Source organism: Oncorhynchus mykiss, chromosome 2 (assembly GCF_057628025.1).
Source record: "Oncorhynchus mykiss isolate SJ-2025 chromosome 2, ASM5762802v1, whole genome shotgun sequence".
Taxonomy (NCBI): Eukaryota; Metazoa; Chordata; class Actinopteri; order Salmoniformes; family Salmonidae; genus Oncorhynchus; species Oncorhynchus mykiss.
Window position 1 is genome coordinate 45962205 of NC_143023.1, and position 24343 is coordinate 45986547.

At 41.5% G+C, this 24343-nt stretch overlaps 1 protein-coding gene and 1 long non-coding RNA gene across 5 annotated transcripts in view; one reads left to right on the forward strand and one right to left on the reverse strand.

The window, feature by feature from the left end:
* brsk2a (BR serine/threonine kinase 2a) overlaps positions 1-24343 on the forward strand; it is a 527560-nt gene that overhangs the window by 295597 nt on the left and 207620 nt on the right. The gene's annotated exons all lie outside the window — the stretch shown is intronic.
* The window catches only part of LOC149985119 (uncharacterized), a 105934-nt gene that overhangs the window by 39830 nt on the left and 41761 nt on the right, over positions 1-24343 (reverse strand). The gene's annotated exons all lie outside the window — the stretch shown is intronic.

Genomic DNA, 24343 nt, shown 5'->3' on the forward strand with positions numbered 1-24343 from the left:
ACCTGATGAACTATGACCTGTCCCACTTCCTGGGACACATAGAGAGAGAGGAATGGCTGTAATTCTTTAGAAATTTGGTTTGAGAGGGGCACGTGAGGGTTTGATTTGCAAATTTAATCCAGTCGATTTGCAAAATGGAAATGCCTCCATTTGAAACTGTTGTATTAGAAAACCAGAGAGATAGAAACCAGAATCTTTGATTTTTCTGTTTAATATTTCTCCATCTCTCTCTCTCTTTCAAGCGTTTCCCTTATATTTTGTTTTCTAGGGAAGATATAAAGGCCCCTGAAGCAACTACCATGGCTGGTCACAATGACATTGTCTATAAAACAGTAGAGTAGACATGGCTGACATAATATGGTCATGGTCAAGCAGACGACACACACACGCACGCGCATGCACACACACATCTGTACACTCACATACAGTCTCTCTCTCTCTCTCTCTCTCTCTCTCTCTCTCTCTCTCTCTCTCTCTCTCTCACACTCTCTCTCCTCTCTCTCTCTCTCTCAAACACACACACAAACACATACTCTTTGTCTTCTCAATTCAATTCCAAGGGCTTTATTGGCATGAGAAACATATGTTTACATTGTCAAAGCAAGTGAAATAGATAATAAACAAAAGTGAATTAAACAATACAAAATTAACAGTTAACATTATTCTCAGAAGTTTCAATGCAATAGACACATGTGATATTTCATATTATGGCTATGTACAGTGTTATAATGATGTGCAAATAGTTAAAGTACAAAAGGGAAAATAAATACACATTAATATGGGTTGTATTTACAATAGTGATTGTTCTTCACTGGTTGCCCTTCTCTTGTGGCAACAGGTAACAAATCTTGCTGGCTCAAGCTGCATCCCTGTCTCACACCAAGACCCTGTGGAAAGAAATGTGTGTCTTTTTGTTTGTGTACATGGATTTTATAATATCATATGTTTTTCTTCCAACACTGCTTTCCATCAATTTCTATAGCTGCCCCTCATGCGAAATTTGTGTCAAAAGCATGAGAAGACATTGTCTTTGTTTTGCTATGTTTATTTGTCAATGAGGGTGTGCAGGGTAGGGTGTGCTCTCTCTCTCTCTCTCTCTCTCTCTCTCTCTCTCTCTCTCTCTCTCTGTCACATCAGCCCCTACTGAACTTTGAGTCTGCCAGTCCGTCTCGCCAGCTCCAAATGTCACCTTTTAATATTCTAATGTACTCCTGTCCCTGCGGTGCGATTAGAACAGAATGTGACACTCCTGACCAGGTGTGTGTTACAACCTCCAGCTCCTCTAGCCCCCGTCACACACCTTCCACCCATCCCCAGGGTCCTTCCTATGATTTCATACGACTATGATTGGTCTTAGGGGTCTGGAGGTTTTGCTGACATAAGGAAATTAAGACTTAAGGGGAAAATGAAGGACAAAGGGGAAGTAAGGAAGACATTTCACTGTCAAGGCTGTAAATTATTGAAAAGGTGGACATTTCACTGTAAGTGCAGTAAAGGATTCTCCTTACACGGGGAACCATTTCTGTAGGGTATTCACGACACATCACAACAACACCTTTCTGTGGAAAGAGTGCATTGCTGAAACTAAAATGACAGTCACTGTTTTACCCCATGGATAGTTTAATTCGTGTTTCCCTTTTTTGAATGTAATATTTTTTTAAAGTATTTTTTGGTTATTCAGGCAGGATATAAAGGAGAGACAGATGAGGGAAGAAAGGCAGATGAGAAATTGTCAACCTAGACCAGGAAGCGAATCCTGGTCTCTGGCACGGGGATAACATGTGGACTAGAGTCAGGCAGGGAACCTTCCTACCGCATCTCTGTACTGTATGTAGATGGAGAGAAGAATGAAAGGCCTATTGTAATTGCTTCTGTGTATGACTTGGTGCAAGCGAGAGTCTCTTAGTCATGTTGAATGACTGTGAGTAATTAAAGTACTGACTCACCACATATATGAATTGGAGAATGGATAGTTTGTTTGACTGACTGTGTGTCAGTGCTCTGGAGTGTGTAAGTGGGGTTTACTCTGTGGCTAAGCAGATAAGGTCAAGTCCTCTGATGGGAAAAGAAAGGTTGTTCCTATCTCTCTTTCTCTTTCCCCCCATGTCCCTTTGCTCTTCGGCTTCTCATGACCTATGAGATATTAACTATGTCGTTTGTGGGTATGGGTATGTGTTTGAACACCAGGCCTTTATTGTGAGAGTGAGAAGGCTCGATCTCCAGTGATCTCCCTCTGAGTTTGGACTCCGATCACTTGTCTACCCTTTATGGTAGATACGTATGTCATCTGTTCTGACTAATTAAAATATTGAAGTTGTAAAGACATGCACTAGTAATTGACTAGCTAAATACTGCAATCAAATTAAAACAATCAAGTAAAAAAAATGATTCAAATTGTTAATACTAGTCAATTAATTTAGTGACTTAGATGATTATATGTTTTGCAGTGTATCTCCCCAACAGACTCTACTGTTCTATCGTTGGTGTGGGGTCAAGCATGGGAATGACATTACTTAGCCATTAAGGCTAGATTGTTCTTCAAGTTTCATAGCAGGGTTACATATTAATCACAGTGGTTATAGAGGGTGCAACAGGTCATAGCCTCAGGAGTAAATGTAATTTGGCTTTAATCCCCTAGAGTCGATAGGCACACCAGTGTGTCAATCTAATTAACATGAAGAAAAATAATCCCCATCATAATCTGTCAATTTAAGATAGAGATATCTGGGTTTTTGCATTGGATTTATCTCAATCCACCGCATCCACCAGTGTTGCACTTCCACATCTGTGGTGAAAGGTGGCAGAAGCTAGAGCGATGTTTGTCAGACCATGAGACTTCCCGAAAATCTGTCTACTCACGTAAACGTCTGTAGCGTCCGAACGTTTTGACCTACAAACTTTTATGACCACCCTATGGAAAGGGAGACGTCGGTACCTGCGATGTGCCAACTTCTGTTTGGAAGTGTTTTAACCGCTTGGGCTACAAACGAATGGGACCCCGCTATGGAAAGGGGAGATTCTCACGAACACAATGGTCCATTTAGCTATACATCCCCCACAAGTGTCACGGAACTTGTCTGAATTTAACCGACATTGGCATTCTCTCAACCAGCTTCACCTAGAATGCTTTTCCAACCGTTTTGAAGGAGTTCCCACATATGCTGAGCACTTGTTGGCTGCTTTTCCTTCACTCTGCAGTCCAATTCATCCCAAACCATCTCAATTGGGTTGAGGTCGGGGGACTGTCGGAGGCCAGGTGATCTGATGCAGCACTCCATCACTCTCCTTCTTGTTAAAATAGCCCCTGCACAGTCTGGAGGTGTTTTGGGTCATTGTCCTGTTGAAAAACAAATGATAGTTACACTAAGCCCAAACCAGATGGGATGGCGTATCACTGCAGAATGCTGTGGTAGCCATGCTGGTTAATTAAGTGTGCCTTGATTTCTAAATAAATCACAGACAGTGTCACCAGCAAAGCACCCCCACACCATCACACCTCCTCCTCCATGGTTCAAGGTGGGAAATACACATGCGGAGATCATCCGTTCACCCACACCGTGTCTCACAAAGACACGGCAGTTGGAACCAAAAATCTCCAATTTGGACTCCAGACCAAAGACAAATTTCCGCTGGTCTAATGTCCATCAGTCTCCTCTGAACAGTTGATGTTGAGATGTGTCTGTTACTTGAACCCTATGAAGCATTTATTTGGGCTGCAATTTCTGGGGCTGAACTTATCCTCTGCTGCAGAACTAACTCTGGGTCTTCCATTCCTGTGGCGGTCCTCATGAGAACCAGTTTCATCATAGCGCTTGGATGGTTTGTGCGACTGCACTTGAAGAAACTTTCAAAGTTCTTGAAGTTTTCCGTATTGACTGACCTTCGTGTCCTAAATTATTGATGGACTGTCGTTTCTCTTTTCTTTTTTGAGCTGTTCTTGCCATAATATGGACTTGGTCTTTTACCAAGTCTTCTGTAAGAAGGCACACCTGCTAATTGAAATGCATTCCAGGTGACTACCTCATGAAGCTGGTTGAGAGGATGCCAAGAGTATGCAAAGCTGTCATCAAGGCAAAGGGTGACTATTTGAAGAATCTCAAATATGAAATATATTTTGAATTGTTTAACTCATTTTTGGTTACTACATGATTGTGTTATTTCATAGTTTTGATATCTTCACTATTATTATACAATTTAAAAAACAGTAAAACAAAACAAAAAAACTTAAATGAGTAGGTGTTCTAAAACCTTTGACCGGTAGTGTATATATTTTCAGTTTTCTATATGTCCTAGATATAGGACAGACACTTCAACATATTTTTTATTATGACCCATACTATGACTATCTTGAAATAATTCCATATAACAATTCCCCCCCCTCCCCCAATGTCTTACTGTCTCTCTCTCTCTCACTGTCTATTGTGTTGAGTCTTTTGGTCTGTTTGTTTTTGTGGAGCAGGAAAATTGAATGGGTGATTAGTAATGTCAGTCATATAATTGCAGAATGAGAAAGGGAGAGGAGAAAGAATGAAAATAGGCAGAGAGTGAAAGGGAGAGAGGGAAGGGAGAGAGAGACAGAACAGGAGGTAGAGAGAGTAAAGAGACAGAGAGAGAGAGAGCGGTAAAGAGACGGAAAGACAGAAAGAGAGAGAGTGAGAGAGGCAATCTGCAGAGACTGATATAATTGCCCCCTGAAGCAAATAATTGAAGGAGCTGAAGAGCTCCACATGCGAGATTGGAACATGAAGCATACCCTCATACACCAGAACACACAAGTGCACATGCACCCACAGACACATGCCAGTGTGTACCCGCTCACACACATATGAGCATGTGGGTACTGAAGATAATTCAGTTATGAGGGGTGGATGTGCTTGTATCTACACCTGGAATTGTGTGTGTATGTTTGGCACCTTGAAAGTGGTACAGTATGTGTTACAGATGATGTGTGTGGAGATGGTGCAGATATCTGTGTGTGTGTGTGTGTGTGTGTGTGTGTGTGTGTGTGTGTGTGTGTGTGTGTGTGAGACACACAGTGATATAAATGGGTCTCATATGTTTCCAGTCTGAGCGTTGATCCATGGAGCTTTGTACGGAGCTCAGAAAAGAAGCCAGGGCTTAGGACACAGTTTGAGTCTGACAGAGAACATAGCTCTCTCCCTCTGTCTCCCGTCCTCTCTCGCTCTCTGAGTTTATTTTACTCCACACGTTACCTTCCTGTCCCTCTCTGTCTTTCTTTTTCTCCTCTTTTTTGTCTTTCCGTTTCCTTCCTTTTCTCTCTCCTCCGTTCTTCTTTCTCTCCCCTCCCTACCTGCTTCACTTTGTCTTTCTCCTCTTTTCTCTCTTTTTTTCCCTCTTTCTCCTGTTCTCTCTCTATCACTTTCCCTCTTCTCTGGATTTGTATCTCTGTCTGATAATTCATTGCACTCCATCTATTGCATTGGATTTCTTCAAAGGTACTTTTTGGTTTCCGTATTATATTTTCACTTCGCTTTTTTACCCTCCCTAAAGGTTTCATTTGTGCTGTTACCATATGATCTAATTGAGAAATGTTCCCAAAACATTTAAAGGGTAGGTAGCATAAACCTAACATGTAAAATATGGATATGCATTAGTATATGCATCAAAAGTCCCGATGTAAAGAAATTCACTTGATCCCTTTTTGCTGCAGCTTTCTGCCCCGCTTATTGCAGAATCATAAACCTATATTTTTTACTTGACAATTGTTTCTGGGGTTATCCATAAGATCTGGAAAAAGACACAAGTCCTCCCCCCCTACACAAAGGCGGAGATCCTTCTGACTTGGATATCACCGTCCAAGCTATCCTGGTTAACTCTTAACGTATAACTTTTTTTACTTCACATTCTATTCTTAATGAGCACCCATCTGGTTTTCGACCTGGACATAGCGCTATATTGTTTTGACCATAAAAATAATTGTGCTGCCTTATTTATTGACCTGTCGAAAACATTTGATATGATTGACCATGTTTTACTTGTTCAAAGTTTCTCTGAAATAGACCGTGATCAGGCATCTTGCAATTGGTTCAAGAACTATCTAACAGACAGGACACAATGTGTGCTTACTGACGGTATCAAATCTAGTTTCCTTAAAATTACGAAGGTATGCCGCAGAGGGTGATTTTAGGCCATGTTCTCTTCACTTTATATAAATTATATTGGTATATCTGTTAAAACCTGTAACATTCATCTCTACGCAGATTATACAGTTATTTGTATTTACGTATATTTATTACGGATCCCCATTAGCTGCTGCCAAAGCAGGGGGTTCAGCAAAATTAAGGCAGTTTATACAATTTTAAAACATTGCAATACATTCACATATTTCACAACACACTGTGTGCCCTCAGGCCCCTACTCCACCACTACCACAAATCTACATTACTAAATCCATGTGTATGTATAGTGCATATGTTATCGTGCGTGTGTGCGTGTGTGTGTGTGTGTGTGTGTGTATGCCTGTGTCTGGGCCAATGTTTGTGTTGCTTCACAGTCCCCACTGTTCCATAAGGTGTTTTTTTAATCTGTTTTTTTTTTTAAACTAATTTTAATTGATGTGGAACAGAGTTCCATATAGTCATGGCTCAATGTAGTACTGTGTGCCTCCCATAGTCTGATCTGGACTTGTGGACTGTGAAGAGACCTCTTGTGGCATGTCTTGTGGGGTATGCATGGGTGTCCGAGCTGTGGTGCCAGTAGTTAAGACAGCTTGGTGCATTCAACATGTCAATCAATACCTATCATAAATAAAAGTAGTGATGAAGTCAATCTCTCCTCCACTTTCAGCCAGGAGAGATTGACATGCATATTATTAATATTAGCTCTCTGTGTACATCCAAGGCCCAGCCGTGCTTTCCTGTTCTTAGCCAATTGCAATTTTCCAAAGTCCTTTTTTGTGGCACCTGACCACACGACTGAACAGTAGTCAAGGTGCATAAAACTAGGGCCTGTAGGACCTGCCTTGTTGTTAAGAAGGCAGAGCATCTCTTTATTGTAGACCGACTTCTCTCCCTCTTAGCTACTACTAAATCAATATGTTTTGACCATGACAGTTTGGTCATGGTCAAAACATGTGACAGTAACACAATCTAGTGTTACTCCAAGTGGTTTAGTCATCTCAACTTGCTCAATTTCCACAATATTTATTACAATATTTAGTTGAGTGTTTTGTTCCAAATACAATGCTTTTAGTTTTAGAAATATTTAGGGCTAACTTATTCCTTACTACCCACTCTGAAACTAACTGCAGCTCTTTGTTGAGTGTTGCAGTCATTTCAGCCGCTGTAGTAGCTGACGTGTATAGTGTTGAGTCATCCGCATACATAGAAACTCTGGCTTTACTTAAAGTCAGTGGCATGTCATTAGTAAAAAATAAATAAAAGCAAGGGGCCTAAACAGCTACCCCAGGGAATTCCTGATTCTAACTCGATTATATTTGATAGGCTTCCGTTAAAGAACACCCTCCGTGTTCTGTTAGAAAAGTAACTGTTTATCCACATTATAGCAGGGGGTGTAAAGCCATAACGCATACCTTTTTCCAGCAGTAGACTATGATCAATAATTTCAATAGCTGCACACAAGACAGCCCCCACAATCATTTTATCATACATTTCTCCTTTGCCCCCTCAGTACAGCAAGCGATTCATGATCTTCAGCATGGTTTTGACTAAATTGTCATGGTCGTTGTATGGAGGAGACCAAGGCTCAGCGTGGTGGGCGTACATACTTATTTTATTAAAGAAAGAACACTGAACAAAATGAACAAAAAAACAAAATGAACCGTAACACAAATATGAGAAGTGCAGACAGGCAACTAAACATAGAATAAGAATCCACAAAATACCCCAGGAATATAGCTACCTAAATATGGTCCCCAATCAGAGACAACGATAAACAGCTGCCTCTGATTGAGAACCAATCTAGATCTAGAGAACCATAGATAGAGAACCATAGATATATAAACACCTAGACTTACAAAACCCGCTAGACATACAAAAAAACCCAAACAATACAAAAACTAAACAAACCACCCTTGTCACACCCTGACCTAACCAAAATAATAAAGAAAACAAAGATAACTAAGGTCAGGGCGTGATATCAATTGACTCAAAAATCACTTACTGATCTTAAACTAGTGTTAAATGATACTAAAACCATGTTTATGTTGTCCTCTAGGTCTCGTAATATTGACCCTGAGGACCTGCATATTTGAACATTGAAGGGAGCACAAATTGAGCAACTTTCCCATTATAAGTACTTGGGTATTTGGATTGATAATAAGCTCTCTTTTAAAACTCACATTAAAAAACTGACAAAAATGTTGAGAGTTAAGGTTGGTTTATTTTATAGAAATAAATCATGCCTCTCTTTGGAAGTAGAAGGACGTTTGTTCAAGCAACTCTTCTCCCAGTACTTGATTATGGTGATATAATCTACAGTACTTGCATGCGGCAGCCTCTGCTTTAAAACCGTTAGGTTCAGTCTATCATTCAGCACTGAGTTTTATCACTTGTGACAATTTTTGTACACATCACTGCATTTTGTAAAGTGCTGTTGGCTGGGAGTCTCTGACTACCAGAAGGGCCGAGCACTGGCAAATTTTTGTATATACAGTGCATTTGGAAAGTATTCAGACCTCTTGACTTTTTCCACATTTTGTTACCTTACAGCCTCATCAATCTACACACAAATCACCATAATGACAAAGCAAAAACAGGTTGTTATAAATAAATAAAAATATCAAAATTATGCACTCATGATTAGTGGTTTCAATTTCATTTTCAGCCGACTTACAAGAAAATAAGTTTGAATATTGTTACAAATAAACTTACAAGGTTGCTAGTCAACTAGACTGCTAACAATATACCTACTAGCCTGCTAATGTTAGGCTAGCACTGAATGAGTCAGCCAGTAGCTATCAACAAGTAAAGTTTTGGAAAAACATAATGCCATCTAGCCAGTTATCAAAGAACGTTAGCTATGTGCAGTTATCTAAACCAACAAGCTGGCCAGCCAGCTAACGTTAGCTATTTAGCAAAACTAGCTATTAGCCTAGCAAGCCTAGCCAACCACTACGGTTATGGTTGACAAGCTAGAGCCCAACTACTGGAGATCAGCTAACAAGAGCAGAAACTTACAGTTTGATGGTTGTGGCTCATTCTAAGATAAAACTTTGGAAAGAGTGCAGGCTGAGTTAGCTATGAGCTAGCTACCGAGCTAGCATATGAACTCAGTAGCAAAGAGTAGATCCTCCATATGATGTTGATATGGTGCATTGTGGGTAGTATAGATGTTATCTGGGAATAAGTTAATAAATATGTAATAACCCAAAAACATTTATGTTTGTACTTCTAGGATTCTGGAGTTTTTCAGGATATTAAGAAACGGAATAGAGCTAAGCACAGGCAAAATCCTAGAGGAAAACCTGGTTCAGTCTGCTTTGTGTGTGTGGGAAGAAATATTGATTTGGGGATCAGAAATTGGAAAATGTATTAGGTGGAAAAATATGACTGACCTTATTATTGACTGAACCCCTGCATATAGACAACCCAGTCTTAAGAGCTTAACATTAAAACTCACCTGAATTTAAAGGGTAGGAAGCATAACAACACAGGGTGGTCAAACAACTTAAAGGGTAGGAAGCGTAACAACACAGGGTGGTCAAAGACTTAGTTGTAGTCACAATCTGTTTACCTGTAAGTACAAACATAATAAGTTCAGGTGAGTTCTAATGTTAAGCTCTTAAAACTGGGTTGTCTATATGCAGGTGTTCAGTCAATACTAAGGTCAGACATCTTTTTCCACCTAATACATTTTCCAATTCCTGATCCCCAAATCAATATTTATTCCCACACAAAGTAGTTATGGTTTAGTTATAATTATCCATGAGTTTTTACTCTGTTTACTAGAACCTAACAGTAATCAGGACACAAAGTTAATTTCTTTGCCACATTTTTTGCAGTATTACTTTAGTGCCTTGTTGCAAACAGGATGCATGTTTTGGAACATTTTTGTTATGTACAGGCTTCCTTCTTTTCACTCTGTGAATGAGGTTAATATTGTAACTACAATGTTGTTGATCCATCCTCAGTTTTCTCCTGTCACAACCATTAAACTCACAGCCATTAATGATTTTAAAGTCACCATAGACGTCATGGTGAGATCTTTGAGCGGTTTCCTATCTCTCCGGCAACTGAGTTAGGAAGGTGTCGGTATCTTTGTAGTGACTGGGTGCCCTTCTTTGCGAGGCATTGGAACATCTCCCTGGTCTTTGTGGTTGAATCTGTGTTTGAAATCACTCTCGCTCTATCTCTCTTTGTCAATTTTTCAATTTAAGGGGCTTCATTGGCTTGGGAAACATATGTTTACATTGGAATAAACAATACAACATTTACAGTAAACATTACACTCACAAAAGTTCCAAAAGAATAAAGACACCCCCAGTCAGGTGAGTCGAACCTATATGCAGAGATCAAAGGAAGCGCAACAACGGCCATGTGTCAGATGAAACTCTACAATGCTCTGTGTGTGTGTGTGTGTGTGTGTGTGTGTGTGTGTGTGTGTGTGTGTGTGTGTGTGTGTGTGTGTGTGTGTGTGTGTGTGTGTGTGTGTGTGTCTGTGTGTGTCTGTGTGTGTGTGTGTGTGTGCGTCGTAGTAGCGTCACCGCAGCTACACACAGAAGTCTAAGTTAGCCTATCACTATGATGAAACACAGAAGGGGAGAGGGGAAGAGAGAGATGGAGAGGGAGAGAGACGAAGAGAGAGGGAGAAGGAAAAACAACAGAGAGATAGAGAAACAGAGCGAGAAGCAGGAGACACTGATAGATAGGCAATGAATCAAACAGAGAGAGAGGAAAAGAGAGAGAGAGACAGACAGAGAGAGATATAGATAGACAGAGAGATGTACTGTAGTCAGAAATGTTTTTGCGACTGCCCAACTTGTGTGTGTGTGTGTGTGTGTGTGTGTGTGTGTGTGTGTGTGTGTGTGTGTGTGTGTGTGTGTGTGCGCACGTGCCATCTTTTCATGGCTGAAGGTCTTTGGCACCTGTTTAGGGATGGGTGTCATGGTTGATTAATCCAACCACTACAACATGTGTCTGATAGCTCTGTTAATGTCTTGGGGATGCAGAGCTCTGCTATGTGTCAGACAGACGGACTGCTGTAACCAATGGAGACAGATGGATGAGGGCAACACTGACAGTGTCAAGGACAAAGAGAGAAAGTTTTTTTTTTTTACTGACGGATATGTTTCATGTACAGCCTCAGGTTCCCTCGAAATCACACTGTTTGCACCAGTATCTCCCTAAGAAAAACATGTTTATGTGATGTTACTGTACTGAATTATATAGCTAGATGCATTTTTTGGGGTGTTCCTGGTCAGAAAATGCTGTCGGTCACCTAGCTAGCATTATCATCTACATAAAAACACTACCATCTCAACAATCTGCATATTTAGGTTTGGCAAGCTAAAGTTAGCTAGTTGAAATAAAAGCACTGGGCATCTTGTTGGGTTTAAGGAAGAGTAGCTACATGATGTTGTCGTTAGATTCCTTTGCGTACAAAACAGTCTGAATACAGAAGATGTTAGCTAGGCAACTATTTAAGTAGCCTTGTTGGCTAACTTGAACATTTAAAACACTAAGGTTAGCAGCTAACATAGCTAGCAGGCTACAAACGTAACTCAACACTTATTGTACCTAACGTTACCAGTCCATGACAACCGTGGCCATTTCGGCGCCACTCTTCCACCCTTCAAAATGAATTCCACTGTTTATCCAGTTCATAGATGCGTCATTAGCAGTTTTTTTCTCTCTTCTTTTTCTCTTTTGGGGACAAGTTGATTCAGATCCAAGAACAGAGAATGATGCTTGGCTTCATCTGCTCTCTTTGTTTCTGGCGGCTGTATCTGTCACACGCTGATCTGTTTCACCTGTCTTTGTGCTTGTCTCCACCCCCCACCAGTTGTCTCCCATCTACCCCCATTATCCCCTGTGTATTTCTGTTTTCTATTTGTCTGTTGCCAGTTTGTCTTGTCCCGTAAAGTCCTACCAGCCTGTTCCCGTGTTTCCTGTGCTCTAGTTTTTGTTTTTCCTAGTCTTCCCAGTTCTGACCGTTCTGCCTATTCTGACCCTGATCCTGCCTGCCGTCCTGTACCTGCCTGACTCTGATTTGGATTATGACTCTTTTGCCTGCCCCTTGTAAAATAATAAACTCTGAGACTTGTATTATCCGCCTCCTGTGTCTGCATCTGGGTCTTAGCCTGAGCCGGGATAGTAACGTTAGGTTGCAAGTGACTTTTACTTCCTCTCCAGCTCTGGAGCAGCAGGGTCATTCGAGTAGGCATGATTAGCGCAAAGACACTCCTAACCCAGAAGGCCAGCCCAAGGCAGCTTAGGGCTCAACCCCCTTTTTCATGAAAAATTCAAACACCACACAGGAAGTGGGGCGGCATACAGTCACCCACAACCTGCTGATTTCTGCTGTAAGGATGTTGTTGGTCTTCTGAGTATTTATTTGCCTTTGATGTTTGTATGCTTGACAGTGAAGGAGGACGTGATCTGTAGTTTCTGCTGCTGGACAGTTGGGACATGAGCCTATTTTACAGGCGATGATATATTATTATATTATTATTTATGATCGTCTTGAGTGTCTTTTGTAGTTGAAGTGAAACCAGTGGGAGGATAGAAAGTAAATGCCAATCCTTTTCCCCTTCTGTCCATTCCTTTTGCAATTTGTCGGTGATACTGATTCTGGTGAGTGCCTGTAATATGTTTTATACTAGGTCTGACTCCCATGCAGTGTTTGTAGAACTGAGATAGAGACAGTACAGATGAATGTGCTAGGGGGTTTGTGTTCTATCTAGGATAGGGCTAAGATACAGGCCATGAGTTTGGAGGTGAATACTGAAAGGTTATTTGTTAGTCTTTTTTTCTGGCTAATCTGTATGTCTGAGACATGTCCTGTCACCAGGTCCTTGGAACAGTATGTGTAAGTGTGTGTTGTTGTCATGTCCTGACCATAGAGAGCTGTTTATTCTCGATGTTGGTTAGGTTGGGGTGTGATTAAGGGAGGGTTATCTAGGGAAATTGTATACCTATGTTGGCCTGATTATGGTTCCCAATCAGAGGCAGCTGTTTATCGTTGTCTCTAATTGGGGGTCATATTTAGGTAGCCATTTTCCCCATTGTGATTTGTGTGATCTTGACTATGTTTGTGTGTAGTTGCTTTCTGCACTGAATGTAGCTTCACATTTTGTTTATATGCTTTATTGTTTTGTGCTTTAAGTTTTCTTTTCCAAATAAAAGGATGGAAACATACCACGCTGCATCATGTTTTGCGGAGATTCGCAATGTGTCTCCAGTGCGCATCCAGAGCCCGGTGCGTTCTGTGCATCCTCCCCCCATCCTCTACCACCTGTACCGGTCCCATGCATCAGGTCTCCAGTGCGCCTCCACAGTCCAGAGCTTCCGGAGACAGTTCCTAGTCCACTGCTTCCGGCGACAGTTCCCAGTCCAGAGCTTCCGGCGACAGTTCCTAGTCCAGAGCTTCCGGAGACGGTTCCCAGTCCAGAGCTTCTGGCGACGGTCCACAGTCTGGAACCTCCAACGATGGTCCGTGGTCCGGAACCTCCTATGACGGTCCGCAGTCCGGAACCTCCTGAGACGGTCCGCGGTCCAGGACCTCCTGAGATGGTCAACGGTCCGAACTACCCGCGACGGTCGGCGGTCCAGAGCCTCTAGCGATGGTCTGCGGTTCAGAGCCTCCAGCGACGGTCTGCGATCCAGAGACTCCAGCGACGGTCGGCGGTCCAGAGCCTCCAGCGACGGTATGTGGTCCAGAGCCTCCAGCGACGGTCTGTGGTCCAGCGTCCCCAGCGACAGTCTGTGGTCCAGAGCCTCCAGCGACAGTCTGTGGTCCAGAACCTCCTGCGAGCGTTCCCAGTCTCCGACGAGGAACCACGGTCCGGAGTCCCCGGCGACAAACCACGGTCTGGAGGGGAGGCAACGGGGGGCAACGATCTATTGTCCCGAGTCCCCGGCGACGATCTATGGGCCGGTTCCTCCGGCGACGATCCAGGGTCCGGAGCCTCCGGCAACGATCCACGGTCTGGTTCCTCCGATGACGTATCCACGAGCAGAGTGGGTACTTCGCCTCACCCGGACCCTCCCCAATTGAGTCAGGTTTTGCGGTCGGAGTCTGCACCTTTGGGTGGGGTACTGTCTCGCCCTGACCATACAGAGCTGTTTATTCTCTATGTTGGTTAGGTCGGGGTGTGATGAAGGGTGGGTTATCTAGGGGAATTATATACCTATGTTGGCCTGATTATGGTTCCCAATCAGAGGCAGCTGTTTATCGTCGTATCTGATTGGGGATCATATTTAGGTAGCCATTTCCCCATTGTGATTTGTGGGATCTTGACTATGTTTGTGTGTAGTTACTTTCTGCACTGCATGTAGCTTCACGTTTCGTTTATTCACTTTATTGTTTTGTACTTTAAGTTTTTTCTTCCAAATAAAAGGACGGAAACATACAGTGCCTTGCGAAAGTATTCGGCCCCCTTGAACTTTGCGACCTTTTGCCACATTTCAGGCTTCAAACATAAAGATATAAAACTGTATTTTTTTGTGAAGAATCAACATCAAGTGGGACACAATCATGAAGTGGAACGAGATTTATTGGATATTTCAAACTTTTTTAACAAATCAAAAACTGAAAAATTGGGCGTGCAAAATTATTCAGCCCCCTTAAGTTAATACTTTGTAGCGCCACCTTTTGCTGCGATTACAGCTGTAAGTCGCTTGGGGTATGTCTCTATCAGTTTTGCACATCGAGAGACTGAAATTTTTTCCCATTCCTCCTTGCAAAACAGCTCGAGCTCAGTGAGGTTGGATGGAGAGCATTTGTGAACAGCAGTTTTCAGTTCTTTCCACAGATTCTCGATTGGATTCAGGTCTGGACTTTAACTTGGCCATTCTAACACCTGGATATGTTTATTTTTGAACCATTCCATTGTAGATTTTGCTTTATGTTTTGGATCATTGTCTTGTTGGAAGACAAATCTCCGTCCCAGTCTCAGGTCTTTTGCAGACTCCATCAGATTTTCTTCCAGAATGGTCCTGTATTTGGCTCCATCCATCTTCCCATCAATTTTAACCATCTTCCCTGTCCCTGCTGAAGAAAAGCAGGCCCAAACCATGATGCTGCCACCACCATGTTTGACAGTGGGGATGGTGTGTTCAGCTGTGTTGCTTTTACGCCAAACATAACGTTTTGCATTGTTGCCAAAAAGTTCAATTTTGGTTTCATCTGACCAGAGCACCTTCCACATGTTTGGTGTGTCTCCCAGGTGGCTTGTGGCAAACTTTAAACAACACTTTTTATGGATATCTTTAAGAAATGGCTTTCTTCTTGCCACTCTTCCATAAAGGCCAAATTTGTGCAATATACGACTGATTGTTGTCCTATGGACAGAGTCTCCCACCTCAGCTGTAGATCTCTGCAGTTCATCCAGAGTGATCATGGGCCTCTTGGCTGCATCTCTGATCAGTCTTCTCCTTGTATGAGCTGAAAGTTTAGAGGGACGGCCAGGTCTTGGTAGATTTGCAGTGGTCTGATACTCCTTCCATTTCAATATTATCGCTTGCACAGTGCTCCCTGGGATGTTTAAAGCTTGGGAAATCTTTTTGTATCCAAATCCGGCTTTAAACTTCTTCACAACAGTATCTCGGACCTGCCTGGTGTGTTCCTTGTTCTTCATGATGCTCTCTGCGCTTTTGACGGACCTCTGAGACTATCACAGTGCAGGTGCATTTATACGGAGACTTGATTACACACAGGTGGATTGTATTTATCATCATTAGTCATTTAGGTCAACATTGGATCAGTCAGAGATCCTCACTGAACTTCTGGAGAGAGTTTGCTGCACTGAAAGTAAAGGGGCTGAATAATTTTGCACGCCCAATTTTTCAGTTTTTATATGTTAAAAAAGTTTGAAATATCCAATAAATGTCGTTCCACTTCATGATTGTGTCCCACTTGTTGTTGATGCTTCACAAAAAAATAGAGTTTTATATCTTTATGTTTGAAGCCTGTTATGTGGCAAAAGGTCGCAAAGTTCAAGGGGGCCGAATAGCATCATGGTTTGGGCCGAATTTTCCAGTAGTCCCTTAGGCTTTTCAGCTTCACCAGCCCCATGTAGACGACCAGTGAAAGGTAGCAGAAAAAGTCTGACATGGATATGGCCTTCCATGCTACCTTTTTGCCTGTTTGCTTCTTCTCCCCATATTTATTTGTGTTAGACACGAGCAACTCGACAACGGATTGGGTGAAAAACAGCTGAAAAAGCTGAAGGGGGCTGTAAGTTGATGTCATACTCACCTGAGGTCCTGGCTCCCTTTTCGGCCTAAATGTTGGTTGAGGTGGCTCCACATCATCTTCTAGGACAGTGTGCCAACGCCCTTCTGTCCCTTCGTTAGCAGGTGGCACACTTCCCCTTCTCCGCTTCTTTGTCAGTGCCTTCACACCTCTAGATGGACCGGGAGGTGTGGAGCCGGAGACAACAGGTGTCTGGGTGGATGAACCAGCTTCAGTGGGAGGTTGACACCTTGGCACCGGGGGCTCCCATTCGGAGTCAGTGTCACTTTGAAAGAAAATGTCCAGTTGGAATAGTTTCACATATGAGCCCTGTATCAACAGGTATAATAAACAGATATATAGAGTACAGGGAAATTTCACTTTGGCCATTGTAGTGGGCCTGCCCTCCCCTCAACAGCCTCAAATAGGCTATTTCATGTGGGGGTGGGGTGGAGCGGCAGACACACGCATCTCAACCATGCTCCCTCTAATCCATAATATGTAGATTGAGAGGAGGAAGCATGGTCGCTGTGTTGCGATGTGTGGGTTTGCTGTTACATTCTACTCCATTCTATATAATATATATATATATATATATATATATATAATATATATATATATATATATATATATATATATATATATATATATATATATATATATATATATATATATATATATATATATATATATACACACACAAATATAGGCGAAGGGTCATTCACATACATACCAACATACCCCCACCCTACTTTACACATTTCATTAAATTGTTATATATTGCAAATAAAATGTTTTTAAAAATCACAAATAATATTTTATATTATTAATTTCAAACAACGGCATTAGCATGAGAAGAACTTACCAGTCCAAAACAATGTCCTCACCGTTCAAAAAATATGCTTCCATTTTGGAGTCAAAGCTATGGTCGCTAGCTGAATCTTCTTCCAAAAGAAGATTTGTTTCACTGTCACGATCAATTTCCTCTATAATTGTGTCTACATTTGTATATCTAGTCTTAGATTTAGCTTTCCCTGACTTATTCGCCATGGTGTTCGATATATAAACAGCTGAAGATGCGCGTTACCGAAAAAGGGCTGTGCGCCACAAGCTTGGCTCCTTCCAGTATGACTGTTCAATGGCGAATTACCGTCTTTACGCAGGAGTTTCCTACATGGGTTGGTCTTCCAACACATAACCATTGCATATTGCAGTGTTCCTCAGCTCATTGGCTATCTACCCAGCTAGATTTCAAGATGATAAGTGGTCATTGGGTTAAAATTCAGTCAATCAATGAAACAGCGGGCAAATCATTGGTGCACAATGATGTCATGACTTGTTGTCTTCAAATCGGTTTCTCTCAGTCAATACGTCCCGCGAAATTACCCATCAGGTTTGATTGTGTTACAAACAACCCAGTTGATTGCAGTGAAACCAAACATGACTGGAAAAGTCACGTTCTGTGTGGGTTATTTATCTGGAATGTGTCGTCGAAAATGGAATGAGACGGAATTCACGACACAAGCGGTTCACAAAATGTTTCGTGTTAGGCTACAAAAACAGATTTTATCAAACAAAAGCTCATTCATTGTGTAACAGTGAGCACTGGGATTGCAAACAGACGAAGATCGTCAAAGGTAAACTATTTATTTTAATGCAGTTTGTGTTTTCGTTACACCTGTGCTCGTTGAAATGTTTGTTTTTTATGGGGCTCTATGCTCAGATAATCGCATCGTGTTCTGTCGCAGTAAATCCTTTTTTAAATCTGACAACGCAGTTGGATTAGCAAGATTCTAGGCCTTCGATACATGTGAGACACTTGTATTTTCATGAATTTTTAATATGACTATTTATGTAGCAGACGGCATCCCTAGCCGCGTCCTCAGAGCATGAGCAGACCAGCTGGCTTGTGTGTTTACAGACATATTCAATCAATCCTTATCCCAATCTGCTATTCCCACATGCTTCAAGAGGGCCACCATTGTTCCAATTCCCAAGAAAGCTAAGGTAACTGAGCTAAATGACTATCGCCCCGTAAGCACTCACCTCCGTCATCATGAAGTGCTTTGAGAGACTAGTCAAGGATCATATCACCTCCACCCAACCTCACACCCTAGACCCACTCCAATTTGCATACCACCCCAATATGTCCAAAGACGACTCAATACAGGGAGGAGGTGAGGGCCCTCGGAGTGTGGTGTCAGGAAATTAACCTCACACTCAATGTCAACAAAACAAAGGAGATGATCGTGGACTTCAGGAAACAGCAGAGGGATCACCCCCTTATTCACATCGACGGGACAGTAGTGGAGAGGTGGAACATTTTAAGTTCCTCGGCGTACACATCACGGACAAACTGAAATGGTCCACCCACACAGACAGCGTGGTGAAGAATGCGCAACAGCGCCTCTTCAACCTCAGGATGCTGAAGAAATTCGGCTTTTCACCAAAAACACTCACAAACTTTTACAGATGCACAATCGAGAGCATCCTGTCGGGCTGTATCACCGCCTGGTACGGCAACTGCTCTGCCCACAACCGTAAGGCTCTCCAGAGAGTAGTGAGGTCTGCACAACGCATCACCGGGGGAAAACTACCTGCTCTCCAGGACACCTACACCACCCGATGTCACAGGAAGGCCAAAAAGATCATCAAGGACAACAACCACCCGAGTCACTGCCTGTTCACCCCACTATCATCCAGAAGGCGAGGTCAGTACAGGTGCATCAAAGCTGGGACCGAGAGACTGAACAACAGCTTCTATCTCAAGGCCATCAGACTGTTAAACAGCCATCACTAACATTGAGTGGCTGCTGCCAACATACTCCATCTCTAGCCACTTTAATAATTCAAGATTGGATGTAATAAATGTATCACAAGTCACTTTGAAACTTTGCCACTTTATATAATGTTTACACACCCTACACTACTCATCTCATATCTATATACTGTACTCTATACCATCTACTGCATCTTGCCTATGCCGTTCGGCCATCGCTCTTCCATATATATTTTTATGTACATATTCTTATTCATTCCTTTACACTTGTGTGTATAAGGTAGTTGTTGTGAAATTGTTAGATTACTTGTTAGATATTACTGCGTGGTCGGAACTAGAAGCACAAGCATTTCGCTACACTCACATTAACATGTGCTAACCATGTGTATGTGACAAATAAAGTTTGATTTGATCCTGTCTCGGAGCTGTAAGGACAATTCCTTCGACCTCATGACTTGGATTTTGCTCTGAAATCATGTCCTGTGAATTGAATTTACCACAGGGGGTATTGTGTGTGGATTGAGGAGGTAAAATGTTTTATTTAATACATTCAGCCTGTAACGTAACAAAATATGGAAAAATACTTTCCGAATGCACTGTATATCATCAAAACCAATATCCCAATATGTAAGCCATCCATTTTTTTCTTCCCATCACTACCACAACTTTGTCTCAGGGCAGCAGCTTAGATGACATCCAGTTTTTGTAATAAGGCCGCAGATCCATTGTCGAATTTGGATCTAATGAGAGCAATATTAACATTCATGAGTGCGGACCGGGATGCCCCGCATGAATCCCCAGTTAAACATCTCATTGCACGAAGAGCTTTTTTACAGGATAATATAACTTGTTTTATGTGGTGCTACCATGTACATTTGCTGTCAAATCACATTCCTAGATATTTAATACTGGTACACGTTCAAGAATTTGTCCATATAATGAGAGGACACATTTTACTGGTGTGCTCTTCCCGTTGAAGAAGAGTCTTGGTTTTGAGTATGGAAAAAACATAGAGAATCATAGAAGCCTCTTGTGGCCAAAATGCAGTTTTAGCATGGGCAGTGCTATTGATGGCTTCCAACATACTTCCGCAATTTTAAAGTAGTCAAAGTAGTCAACTGGGTGGGATTCCTAGGGGTTTTAGCCTCTTTAGTGGCCTCTTATTCATATTGCTCCACCGTAAGTGTAGTGTGACGTCTTGATCCAAGGCACGACAGAGTCCAAAAAAGTATTAATCATAACGTTCATTAGAAGTCCTTCTCGACATATTGTCAAGGTCTTTTTCCATGTCGAAGAAAACAGCAACTAGGCTTCCTTGTTAGCCTGTGCTTTACGGATATCTGTTTATAGACACATTATTCCATCTAGAGTGGACCGACCATTTCGGAATACACTTTGACTGGCTCATAACTAGTGGCACGTTTCTGCTCTCCAGGACATATAGCAGGAGAGTCTGTGACCAAATATTCCATGAGTTTGCATGTGATTGATGTGTTGAGAGTTATTGGCCTGTATTGGTTGTAAGTGTTGTTTATTTTCCTGTTTTTTCTATGGGAACTACTACAGCATGTAATATACCTGTTACCCGTACTCTGTTTATGAAATTAAGAATAATCTGTAGAGAGCTGTCTGATAGGTGTAGGTTTATTTCATGGGGTTTTCGGTCTGCTCCCGGGTTGGAGCAGCCGGCTTAATTTCATTTCAGCCATGGAGAATTCAGCATCCTGTCACGTATACTCCCTCGCCGGCACTCAAGGTCACCAGGCTGCTCATTATTACGTACACCTGTCACCTTCATTACGCGCACTAGCGCCTCATCAGACTCACCTGGACTCCATCACCTGCCTGACTACCTTCCCTATATATGTCAATCCCTTTGGTTCTTTCCCTGGGCAGTATTGTTTCTGTTTCTGTTTCATGTCTGTACGCTGATCGTGTTTCTTGTTTTGTCCATGTTCGTATATTTATAAAATTATTCACTCATTATACTTGCTTTCCGACTCCCAGCCGACACGTTACACCTTAAACATGTTGATGGTCATGGCCAGTGTGAGATCTATACAATAAAATATGCCATTTGTTTTTTTTCAAAGCCACTTCCAGTACATTTTATTTTGGGGGTCCTCGGAATTAAACTCACTATACTGGCGTAGCAAGCACCATGACCTACCAACTGAGCTGTATTAATTATTGTTCTGGAATCATAATTTCTGTAACCGTCAATTAGGCAGACTAAGTCACAGGAATCCATTACATCCTCCAAAATACCCCACAGTGTGTCATTTGCAATGTAATGGTTCACGAAACCCATGGTTCGGTATGTTTTGCAGCTTTGGGGACACAGTTCGGTTTCGGGAGGTCACATGCCCCGAATACAACAGGTGTTACCTTACAGTGAAATGCTTACTTACAAGCCCTTAAAACCTCTTATGGACAGGGGAGACGCTAGCGTCTCAACTGGCCAATTGCCAGGGGAAATGCAGAGCGCCAGATTCAAATAAAATGCTATAAAATTCAAACTTTCATTAAATCACACATGTAAGATACTCAAATAAAGCTGCACTCATTGTGAATCCAGCCAACATGTCAGATTTTAAAAATGCTTTTCGGCGAAAGCATAAGAAGCCATTATCTGATAGCCTGCACCCATCTGCACCAGCAGTAAACAAAGGAGCTAGCGTAGCAGGCGCTACACAAAACGCTGAAATAAAATATAAAATATGCATTACCTTTGACGAGCTTCTTTTGTTGGCACTCCAATATGTCCCATAAACATCACAATTGGTTATTTTGTTCGATTAATTTGCGTCCATATATATTGAAAATGTCCATTTATAAAGCGCGTTTGATCCAGAAAAAAACTGTTTTACAAAACACAACGTCACTACAAAATATTTCAAAAGTTGCCTATAAACTTTGCCAAAATATTTCAAACTATTTTGTAATACAACGTTAGGTATTTTTAAACATTAATAATCGATCAAATTGTAGATGGGGCAATCTGTATTCAATACAGGAACAAAACCAAACCAGCACTGCCGTTCACGTCTTGCGGAACTCACAAATGTGTCCCCAGTTCCGAGTTGGCCTACTTCTTCAATGCACAAAGGAATAACCTCAACCATATTCCAAAGACTGGCGACATCGTGTGGAAGCGGTAGGAACTGAAAATGGGTTCCTATTAAATATCCATTGACAAAGACAATCTAGTCAACAGAGAGAGGAAAAAATAAATAAAAAGAGTCAATGTGTGGGGGCACCGGTGTCAAGGTAATTGGGGTAATATGTACATGTAGGTAGAGTTATTAAAATTGACTGTGCATAGATAATAGCAGAGAGTATCAGCAGCTTGGAAGAGTGGCGGCTATGCAAATAATCTGGGTAGCCATTTGATTAGCTTTTCAGGAGTCTTAGGGCTTGGGGGTAGAAGCTGTTTAGAAGCCTCTTGGACCTAGACTTGGCACTCTGGTACCGCTTGCCATGCTGTAGCAAAGAGAATAGTCTATGACTAGGGTGACTGGATTCTTTGACAATGTTTAGGGCCTTCCTCTGACACCGCCTGGTATAGAGGTCTGGATGGCAGGAAGCTTGGCCCCAGTGATGTACTTGGTCATACGCAGTACCCTCTGTAGTGGCTTGTGGTCTGAGGCCGAGCAGTTGCCATACCAGGCAGTGATACAACCCGTAATGATGCTTTGTACGCATCATTTCCACAAGGGGGCACGTTTTTATCACATTACCTCCTATGTGTGTAATGGGTTTTATAGTAAAGACGTAATTTAACATGAACACAACCATGATGTTTTCATCTGATTGTCAAACAAATCACTTCAAAAAGTAGGTTATCTTCGCAAATTCCTTCAAAATAATTCCAGCATCTGAACAGTGCACTGTGCAATAGCCAACTTTCCATCAATTCACAAGAGGCTGAAACTATTCACAACCGTCAACTTTTTCAAAATGTTGTTGTGTTACAGCCTGAATTTAAAATGGATTAAAATTAGATTTTGTGTCACTGGCCTACACACAATACCCCACAATTTCAAAGTGGAATTATGTTTTTAGAAATGTTTACAAATGAATTAAAAAGGAAAAGTTGAAATCTTTTCAGTCAATAAGTATTCAACCCCTTTGTTATAGCAAGGGAAAATACCTTCAGGAGTAAAAATGTGCTTAAGCCAGCCCCACCCATCTCTTTAAGGATTGGTAGTAGCCTACAATAAGGAAAAATTCCAGGTAAACAAAAGGTGTTCAGATAAAAAATATGTTATAAATATTAGATGATGCTTACCCAGACATACTTGTCTAAATTGATGGGTCATGTGAAAGAAATTTCATTACCCCCAGCCACATCCAGTGGTGGAATAAGTACTAAATTGTCATACTTGAGTAAAAGTATAAATCATTTCAAATTCCTTATATTAAACCATATTTCTTTATACATGTATATATTTTTTCACACACTTCATACACGTAAGTTAATTTTTTTATTTTTTATTGACAGATAGCCAGGGGCACACTCCAACACAAGCAAAGCATTTGTGTTTAGTGAGTCTGCCAGATCAGATGCAGTAGGGATTAGACCATTTTCCTGTCAAAATGTAACGAGTACTTTTGGGTGTCAGGAAAAATGTGTGGAGTAAAAAGTACACTATTTTCTTTCTGTATGTAGTGAACTAAATGTAAAATAGTAAAGTAATGTACAGATACCTCAAACAATACTTAAGAACTTTAAAGTATTTTTCCTGAAGTACTTTACACCACTGCCCAAATGCCTTCACACCAGTACATTAGCATTCTTTATATACTGTTACACACGCACTTATCACATAGTATTCCATACCTAAATTAAGGCCATGCAACCTGAGTTGAAACCTGAGTGAGGTGCACATGAACAGTACATAAACAGATGTGTGCGCCATATATGCATGTAGTTGACACTTGATACGGTCACATGCTATTGTTGTGGTATCACACAAATCATGCTACGACCACACATATCAATATTCATTTTATATATCAATATTTTTCTGTCTTGCTAAGTGGATGGGTCTCTACAGAAGGTGTAAACAGTACAGACAAATGGCTACTTGCATAGTAACAATATCAGAAATAGATAGTGTCAATATAAATAAAATAATATACAGTATGTACAAGAACAATATCAATAACAATATCAGTGATAGACGA